This window comes from Procambarus clarkii, chromosome 36, assembly GCF_040958095.1.
Source record: "Procambarus clarkii isolate CNS0578487 chromosome 36, FALCON_Pclarkii_2.0, whole genome shotgun sequence".
NCBI classification, from domain to species: Eukaryota; Metazoa; Arthropoda; class Malacostraca; order Decapoda; family Cambaridae; genus Procambarus; species Procambarus clarkii.
In genome coordinates this window covers 4,761,016-4,770,199 of record NC_091185.1, presented here as the reverse complement: position 1 = coordinate 4,770,199, position 9,184 = coordinate 4,761,016, and the positions used below count along the sequence as shown (strand labels likewise).

At 32.8% G+C, this 9,184-nt stretch overlaps 1 long non-coding RNA gene across 2 annotated transcripts; it reads left to right on the top strand.

Annotated features, from left to right (window-relative positions):
• The first annotated feature begins 1,158 nt into the window (after positions 1-1,158).
• On the top strand, positions 1,159-8,011 carry LOC123756131 (uncharacterized). 2 transcript variants are annotated; one of them, XR_011230537.1, is made up of 11 exons: positions 1,159-1,424; positions 2,593-2,639; positions 3,255-3,298; positions 3,510-3,621; positions 4,131-4,176; positions 4,388-4,499; positions 5,008-5,050; positions 5,262-5,373; positions 6,540-6,587; positions 6,967-7,008; positions 7,225-8,011. It is a non-coding gene; the product is annotated as an uncharacterized lncRNA (long non-coding RNA). The 2 variants fall into 2 exon arrangements; XR_011230536.1 differs by lacking the exon at positions 2,593-2,639 and having other exon boundaries at positions 1,162-1,424.
• Positions 8,012-9,184: the final 1,173 nt, after the last annotated feature.

Sequence of the window (9,184 nt, the reverse complement as noted above, 5' to 3'; positions counted from 1 at the left end):
AAAAAAGCAATAAAAGTTTTGTACCTATATAAATGTTAATAATTTCTATATCATCCTTATTACTAACATAATTAGACAAATGAAAGTAAGACATTTTAAAAACTCACTCATGGTAATTGGCTCCCACTGCCAGCAATACCTTAGCCATTATGACTGATTACCTAACCTTAAATGGGTACTTTTTAAATGTTTGTGTTCTGAAGCTGCGCACAACAAGGAATCGCATAATATTGCATGTACAGTTTTAGTACTTAGCAAGGATTTATGGCTTAGGGTGTTGATAGGTTACTTGATTATTGTAATGTTTGCAGAATACTAAATATTTTGTGATGAATTTTATCAAGTATATAGAGTACATTTAAATTACTATGTTCGTACACTTTCTTTTGCTGTCCTTTTTTTTTTTTTAAATTAAAGAAATGATGTTTGCAGAGTTCCAACTGAATTGTTTGAAGATACAATATTACTGATTATAGTCCTATACTGTATTGCAAGCTGTGCTGCCATCATCTTTTGCTGAAATATCTGAAAATGATTTCAGGTGGCTTGTTTACTGTTAAAGAACCCGACTGATTCTGAAGCATACAATTGTAAGTACAATATACAGTTCAGTTTTTATTCGGTTAAATTTTGCATTAAGGATTGCCAGGAAATTGTGTATTTATAAATATAATGTCTTAATATTTGCCGATTAGCAAATTAATATTTGCTGATTTAGCAGTCTTAATAGACTGATGATAGTGTATTAAGGTGAAATTCACCTATTCTCTAGGCGAGTCTTAATAGATGTTTCTAATGTATTCATTCCTGCACACTTCTTCTGACAGCTGATATATTTAACACTTGCCAAACCACCTCCATCCTTCATCATGGTTTTCGTTTGTCGTGCCTTTCATTATTCTGGATTACTAATACTGGTTCCTGGAGACACTAATATATTTGTGATGAATTAATCTTCTTTCCCCATCCTAAATTATTTGAGGAGAGTGAAGATACTGAATTTAAAAATACATTATAATACATTTACCTGTTGTTGCCACTGGATATAGGATTTGATTTTCTTTTTCAGACGAGGTGTTTCAGATGATTATGGCTGATAGTAGTTGGTAAGTACCTTTTTAACACTGTTCTGACTTTTGCAGCAATCTTAGTGTCCTTGTCTTGTCCTACTTGTAACAGGATGAATATTACCATGACTAAAGCAGACCATTGGTTTGTAAATGTTGATCGATCATGCATGGTTCTGAAGTGCCTGATGTGATAATTAAAAGGTTTGCAATGGGAAGTGCTGTTCATTAGTATTCACTTGCAGATTGTGGCTAGACTATGGAAAAGGATATTCAACCTGAAGATCTTCCAGCAAATGTGTGAAATATTGGGTAAACCAAAAACTTGGTGAAGCAGCACGGAACCAGTTAACAAATGTGAGGATGGACAATAAATTTAAATTACATGTGCACTATATATCTTGGCAAGGATTTGTCTTGCATTTATTGAAAGATTGCCCATTGTATTGAATATAGCATTAAGGGGCATGAGTTCCAGATTTCCAAAAAAATGCATTAAATGAAAACTAATTTGATTTCAATCTTTTTTGACTAGTTTTATATGAAAAGGGTCCAAGTCTCTGCATCGTAGCATAAATAGGAAGGGAGAAAAAAAATATTGAAGTAGGTGTCAAAAATTTTCCAAAATGGTCAAAAAACTATTATCAAATAAGTGTCAACTGAAATCGTGTGTGTATCACAATAGCATATATTACAAAAAATAGAAGCTAATTTTTTTCCACAATTTTATTTTTCTTATTTGTTTATCGAACGATTTGCATGATACTTGTACACCTGACTGCACTAAAGCCTACATGTAAGGGTGCCAATTTTGGAGGAAATTGGTTGACGTCAACCTCGGCCACAGATGGCAGTACCTTAGACTAATATTTTAAAGATTTATTTTGTAAGCAACATAAATGACTTCAAACTTTCAATTTTATTCAATTTACATGAAACTTGCATCTTATATGTAAAGTTTGTCTCTAAAATCTGTTAGAAGCATGTTTTCTTAAGTTCATTTATTGATTTTATAAATAGCAATAAACCTGATATATTTACATAATTTTTTGGGGAACTTTGACTATTTGTATTAGGGAAACTAAAGATGTTTTGGAAAATCCCCTCCAACACAACCTTTATTATATGCTATTGTGTCAGCAAAGTGTCATAGAATGATTAATCGGAAAAGTGTGAAAGGTTTGAACTCGAAAATGTGTAATATTCGTTGAAAAAAAAAATTAAATCTCCCTTTCTATTTAGGCTGCAGTACTGAAATTTGGAACAATTGCAACCCTTTTCATACACAACTAGTCAAAGTATTGGTTGATATTGAACAACTTTTAGAAAACTGAACTCATGCCCCCTTAACTTTATAGTTGAGGCAGTTTTAAATTTGACCAATTTCTTAGTTTTTATTTTGTACTAAAATGATGTTTTGCATAGTTCAACTGAGTTGTTTGAAGACAAAATTTTACTGAATATATTAATTTATTGCATGTATGTACTACAATAATCTTTTCCTAAAATATTAAATTTATTTCAGGTAGCTGATGTTGGGCATTCATTCATGCTTATACTGGAGCATTCAGTGTAAGTGCCATGCATAGTTTTTCTTATTTGAAATACTTAAGAATTGCTAAGTTGTAATGTCTCCAAAAATTAATGACACAAATACATATTTTTTGAATGTGGAGATTGATCAGCAAGGTTAAGAGAATGGTTGACTGAGAGTAATGTGCTTATAGTTGTATATATTATATAATATATATTATACTACTAATATAGTTGTAGTTTTTAAAGTTATTTCATTAATTTTAAAGATTGTTCTAAATTTGATAATATAAAATGTGGTAAGAATAAATTACCATGTCAATATTGCTTTGAAACTGATTATCAATGTAACCAATATGCATACTTGTTAAGTAACTTTGTGTATATGAAGCTAAACCTGCATTTCTGCATTTTTCCCATCAACTGTTGATCACTAACAAACCAGATATAATATTACACTACAATTACTGGTATTGCCTTTTGCCATTGTATATTTTTCCATTTATTGTCCCTCATTGAATATTTTTTCTGATGACATAATCTTCTTTCCCCATCCTAAGTTATTTGAGGAGAGTGAAGACACTGAATTTAAAGATGCATTTAGGTCTTTACCCATTGTTGCCACTGGTTATAATATTTGCTTGTGTTTTTCAGGTGAGGCATCCATGCTACTCTTTTTTTGAGGCTAATTGTTGCTGGTAAGTACTTTTAGTACAACTTGAGGAAATAGGCATGAACTTGAGAATGTAATGAAGTACTATAACTACTTGTAACAGGATGAGTATTACCATGACTAAAGCAGACCATTGGTTTGTAAATGTTGATTGATCATGCATGGTTCTGAAGTGCCTGATGTGATAATTAAAAGGTTTGCAATGGGAAGTGCTGTTCATTAGTATTCACTTGCAGATTGTGGCTAGACTATGGAAAAGGATGTTCAACCTGAAGATCTTCCAGCAAATGTGTGAAATATTGGGTAAACCAAAAACTTGGTGAAGCAGCACGGAACCAGTTAACAAATGTGAGGATTGACAATAAATTTAAATTACATGTGCACTATATATCTTGGCAAGGATTTGTCTTGCATTTATTGAAAGATTGCCCATTGTATTGAATATAGCATTAAGGGGCATGAGTTCCAGATTTCCAAAAAAATGCATTAAATGAAAACTAATTTGATTTCAATTTTTTTTGACTAGTTTTATATGAAAAGGGTCCAAATCTCTGCATCGTAGCATAAATAGGAAGGGAGAAAAAAAATATTGAAGTAGGTGTCAAAAATTTTCCAAAATGGTCAAAAAACTATTATCAAATAAGTGTCAACTGAAATCGTGTGTGTATCACAATAGCATATTAAAAAAAATAGAAGCTATTCCATTCATTGTCCCTCATTGAATATTTTTTCTGATGACATAATCTTCTTTCCCCATCCTAAGTTATTTGAGGAGAGTGAAGATACTGAATTTAAAGATGCATTAAGGTCTTTACCCATTGTTGCCACTGGTTATAATATTTGCTTGTGTTTTTCAGGTGAGGCATCCATGCTACTCTTTTTTTTTGAGGCTAATTGTTGCTGGTAAGTACTTTTAGTACAACTTGAGGAAATAGGCATGAACTTGAGAATGTAATGAAGTACTATAACTACTTGTAATAGGATGAGTATTACCATGACTAAAGCAGACCATTGGTTTGTAAATGTTGATCGATCATGCATGGTTCTGAAGTGCCTGATGTGATAATTAAAAGGTTTGCAATGGGAAGTGCTGTTCATTAGTATTCACTTGCAGATTGTGGCTAGACTATGGAAAAGGATGTTCAACCTGAAGATCTTCCAGCAAATGTGTGAAATATTGGGTAAACCAAAAACTTGGTGAAGCAGCACGGAACCAGTTAACAAATGTGAGGATTGACAATAAATTTAAATTACATGTGCACTATATATCTTGACAAGGATTTGTCTTGCATTTATTGAAAGATTGCCCATTGTATTGAATATAGCATTAAGGGGCATGAGTTCCAGATTTCCAAAAAAATGCATTAAATGAAAACTAATTTGATTTCAATCTTTTTTGACTAGTTTTATATGAAAAGGGTCCAAATCTCTGCATCGTAGCATAAATAGGAAGGGAGAAAAAAATATTGAAGTAGGTGTCAAAAATTTTCCAAAATGGTCAAAAAACTATTATCAAATAAGTGTCAACTGAAATCGTGTGTGTGTCACAATAGCATATTAAAAAAAATAGAAGCTATTCCATTCATTGTCCCTCATTGAATATTTTTTCTGATGACATAATCTTCTTTCCCCATCCTAAGTTATTTGAGGAGAGTGAAGATACTGAATTTAAAGATGCATTAAGGTCTTTACCCATTGTTGCCACTGGTTATAATATTTGCTTGTGTTTTTCAGGTGAGGCATCCATGCTACTCTTTTTTGAGGCTAATTGTTGCTGGTAAGTACTTTTAGTACAACTTGAGGAAATAGGCATGAACTTGAGAATGTAATGAAGTACTATAACTACTTGTAATAGGATGAGTATTACCATGACTAAAGCAGACCATTGGTTTGTAAATGTTGATCGATCATGCATGGTTCTGAAGTGCCTGATGTGATAATTAAAAGGTTTGCAATGGGAAGTGCTGTTCATTAGTATTCACTTGCAGATTGTGGCTAGACTATGGAAAAGGATATTCAACCTGAAGATCTTCCAGCAAATGTGTGAAATATTGGGTAAACCAAAAACTTGGTGAAGCAGCACGGAACCAGTTAACAAATGTGAGGATTGACAATAAATTTAAATTACATGTGCACTATATATCTTGACAAGGATTTGTCTTGCATTTATTGAAAGATTGCCCATTGTATTGAATATAGCATTAAGGGGCATGAGTTCCAGATTTCCAAAAAAATGCATTAAATGAAAACTAATTTGATTTCAATCTTTTTTGACTAGTTTTATATGAAAAGGGTCCAAATCTCTGCATCGTAGCATAAATAGGAAGGGAGAAAAAAAATATTGAAGGTGGTGTCAAAAATTTTCCAAAATGGTCAAAAAACTATTATCAAATAAGTGTCAACTGAAATCGTGTGTGTATCACAATAGCATATATTAAAAAAAAATAGAAGCTAATTTTTTCCCCCAATTTTATTTTTATTTGTTTATCGAACGATTTGCATGATACTTGTACACCTGACTGCACTAAAGCCTACATGTAAGGGTGCCAATTTTGGAGGAAATTGGTTGACGTCAATCTCGGCCACAGATGGCAGTACCTTAGACTAATATTTTAAAGATTTATTTTGTAAGCAACATAAATGACTTCAAACTTTGAATTTTATTCAATTTACATGAAACTTGCATCTTATATGTAAAGTTTGTCTCTAAAATCTGTTAGACGTATGTTTTCTTAAGTTCATTTATTGATTTTATAAATAGCAATAAACCTGATATATTTACATAATTTTTTGGGGAACTTTGACTATTTGTATTAGGGAAACTAAAGATGTTTTGGAAAATCCCCTCCAACACAACCTTTATTATATGCTATTGTGTCAGAAAAGTGTCGTAGAATGATTAATCTGAAAAGGGTGAAAGGTTCGAACTCGAAAATGTGTAATATTCGTTGAAAAAAAAAATTAAATCTCCCTTTCTATTTAGGCTGCAGTACTGAAATTTGGAACAATTGCAACCCTTTTCATACACAACTAGTCAAAGTATTGGTTGATATTGAACAACTTTTAGAAAACTGAACTCATGCCCCCTTAACTTTATAGTTGAGGCAGTTTTAAATTTGACCAATTTCTTAGTTTTTATTTTGTACTAAAATGATGTTTTGCATAGTTCAACTGAGTTGTTTGAAGACAAAATTTTACTGAATATATTAATTTATTGCATGCATGTACTTCAATAATCTTTTCCTAAAATATTAAATTTATTTCAGGTAGCTGATGTTGGGCATTCATTCATGCTTATACTGGAGCATTCAGTTGTAAGTGCCATGCATAGTTTTTCTTATTTGAAATACTTAAGAATTGCTAAGTTGTAATGTCTCCAAAAATTCATGACACAAATACATATTGGTAAGTAACTGTGTATATGAAGCTAAACCTGCATTTCTGCATTTTTCCCATCAACTGTTGATCACTAACAAACCAGATATAATATTACACTACAATTACTGGTATTGCCTTTTGCCATTGTATATTTTTCCATTCATTGTCCCTCATTGAATATTTTTTCTGATGACATAATCTTCTTTCCCCATCCTAAGTTATTTGAGGAGAGTGAAGATACTGAATTTAAAGATGCATTAAGGTCTTTACCCATTGTTGCCACTGGTTATAAAAATATTTGCTTGTGTTTTTCAGGTGAGGCATCCATGCTACTCTTTTTGAGGCTAATTGTTGCTGGTAAGTACTTTTAGTACAACTTGAGGAAATAGGCATGAACTTGAGAATGTAATGAAGTACAGTACTATAACTACTTGTAACAGGATGAATATTACCATGACTAAAGCAGACCATTGGTTTGTAAATGTTGATCGATCATGCATGGTTCTGAAGTGCATGATGTGGTGATTAAAAGGTTTGCAATGGGAAGTGCTGTTCATTAGTATTCACTTGCAGATTGTGGCTAGACTATGGAAAAGGATATTCAACCTGAAGATCTTCCAGGAAATGTGTAGGGTAAACCAAAAACTTGGTGAAACAGCGAGGAACCAGTTAACAAATGTGAGGATGGACAATAAATTTAAATTACACTACTATATAAACTGCACTATATATTTTGGCAAGGATCTGTCTTGCATTTATTGAAAGATTGCCCATTGTATTGAATATAACATTAAGGGGCACGAGTTCCAGATTTCCAAAAAAATGCATTAAATGAAAACTAATTCGATTTCAATCTTTTTTGACTAGTTAGTACTGTAAATACTTTTAATACGAAATGTTAGTACTGTAAATACTTTTAATACGATGAATATCACTATGACTAAAGAGACCATTGGTTTGTGAAGGTTGTCAATGAAATGTTGTAAATCCCTTGGTTTTCACAAGTAGTGGATTCAGTAATTTGCATTTATAAATGGCATGGACAATTTTGGGGACAGGCAGCTAGTTTGTATATTTGCATTGGATCAGCTCATTTACCAAGAGATGATGTTCCACAGTTCAACTGAATTCTTGCGTATATAATATATTAATGGTATGCACACAATTTGAAAAGCAGTGCATACTGCATATTTCTATTGAACAATCTTGCTCAATAGAAAACTAGTGTATTTAAATTGCATCCTATCTTTCTATGTCCTTGGTGTACAATTAAGTCTTGAAAGTTCAAATTTCTAAATATTATGTTTGTGATGTAATCTTTCTCGCAAATATAGAAGCTGAAGAATAAAATGCATAAGGATTCCTACTTTCATTTTCCTCTACACGTTCTCTGCTCCTCTACATGGGTCGGAGAACTACTGAGATTCTGTGACAAATTCTGTCAGCAGATTGCAGAACCAACTAGGAACGAAAATATGCTGGACCCGATATTCACGAACAATGATGAGCTAATCAGACACATTATGGTCTCAGACCACAAGCTCATTGGAGTGCAAACTAACATTAATAATGTTAGAAGTGAGAAGGGTTATTCAATAAATATAATTTTAATAATAAAACGATAGACTGGGAGAGAATAAACAGGGAACTACAAACAATCGATGGGAAAATGTTCTAAGACAAAAATCCTACACAAGGAATAGAACATTTCTGAAGCATATGAGTCTCCTTTGTTCTTGTTCCTTTGAGGAAAGCCAGAAAGGTTCGATGTAAAAAGGGAACGCAGACGACATTACAAAGGAAGGTAGAACTAAACAAATGCTTAAGCAGACACGACTTTCCATACAAAGAAGGAATAATTTAAACAAGGAGATTGAAGAAATCGAACAGATTGAAGCATTCGTATCAGACTGAAGAAAGGCAACTGGAACAGAAAGCAATTCAAGAAAAAGAAAAATCCAAAATATTTTTTCATGCTAAATCAAAAGCAAAAATAACTGCCAGTATTGGAACCATTGGTATTAGTGAAGGTTCATACTGAGGACGACAAAGAAATTGGCAAAATTCTATGTTTAGCACTCCGATAAACTGCATGATCTTTCAACCACTCCATGAAAGATCTGGACAACTTCATATCCAAACACCTGTAAATATAACGTAATATCAATCCGAGAGTAACAGATTTGTTAAGAAATTGACAATATGCACTCTGTCCCGGTTCCAGACTCTTGGAATTCAATATTCATAAAGAAATGCAAAGTGCCAGTAGCACAGGCACTCAGTATAGTGTGGAGGAAGAGCTTTGACACTGGAGATACCAGATGTGCTGAAAGCAGCAGACAGCCCCTCTACACAAGGGACAGCAAAGAATTGTAGACCAGTTGCACGAACGTCCAACATAATAATGAGTATTTGAGTGATCAGGAGTCAGGTCACTAGATTCATGGAAACAAATCCAAAAAGCACGAAAGCACTCGAACCTGTACATCTTTTCTCAATCTTTGGCGGCTTTGTTTCCAATTATTAAACAGTT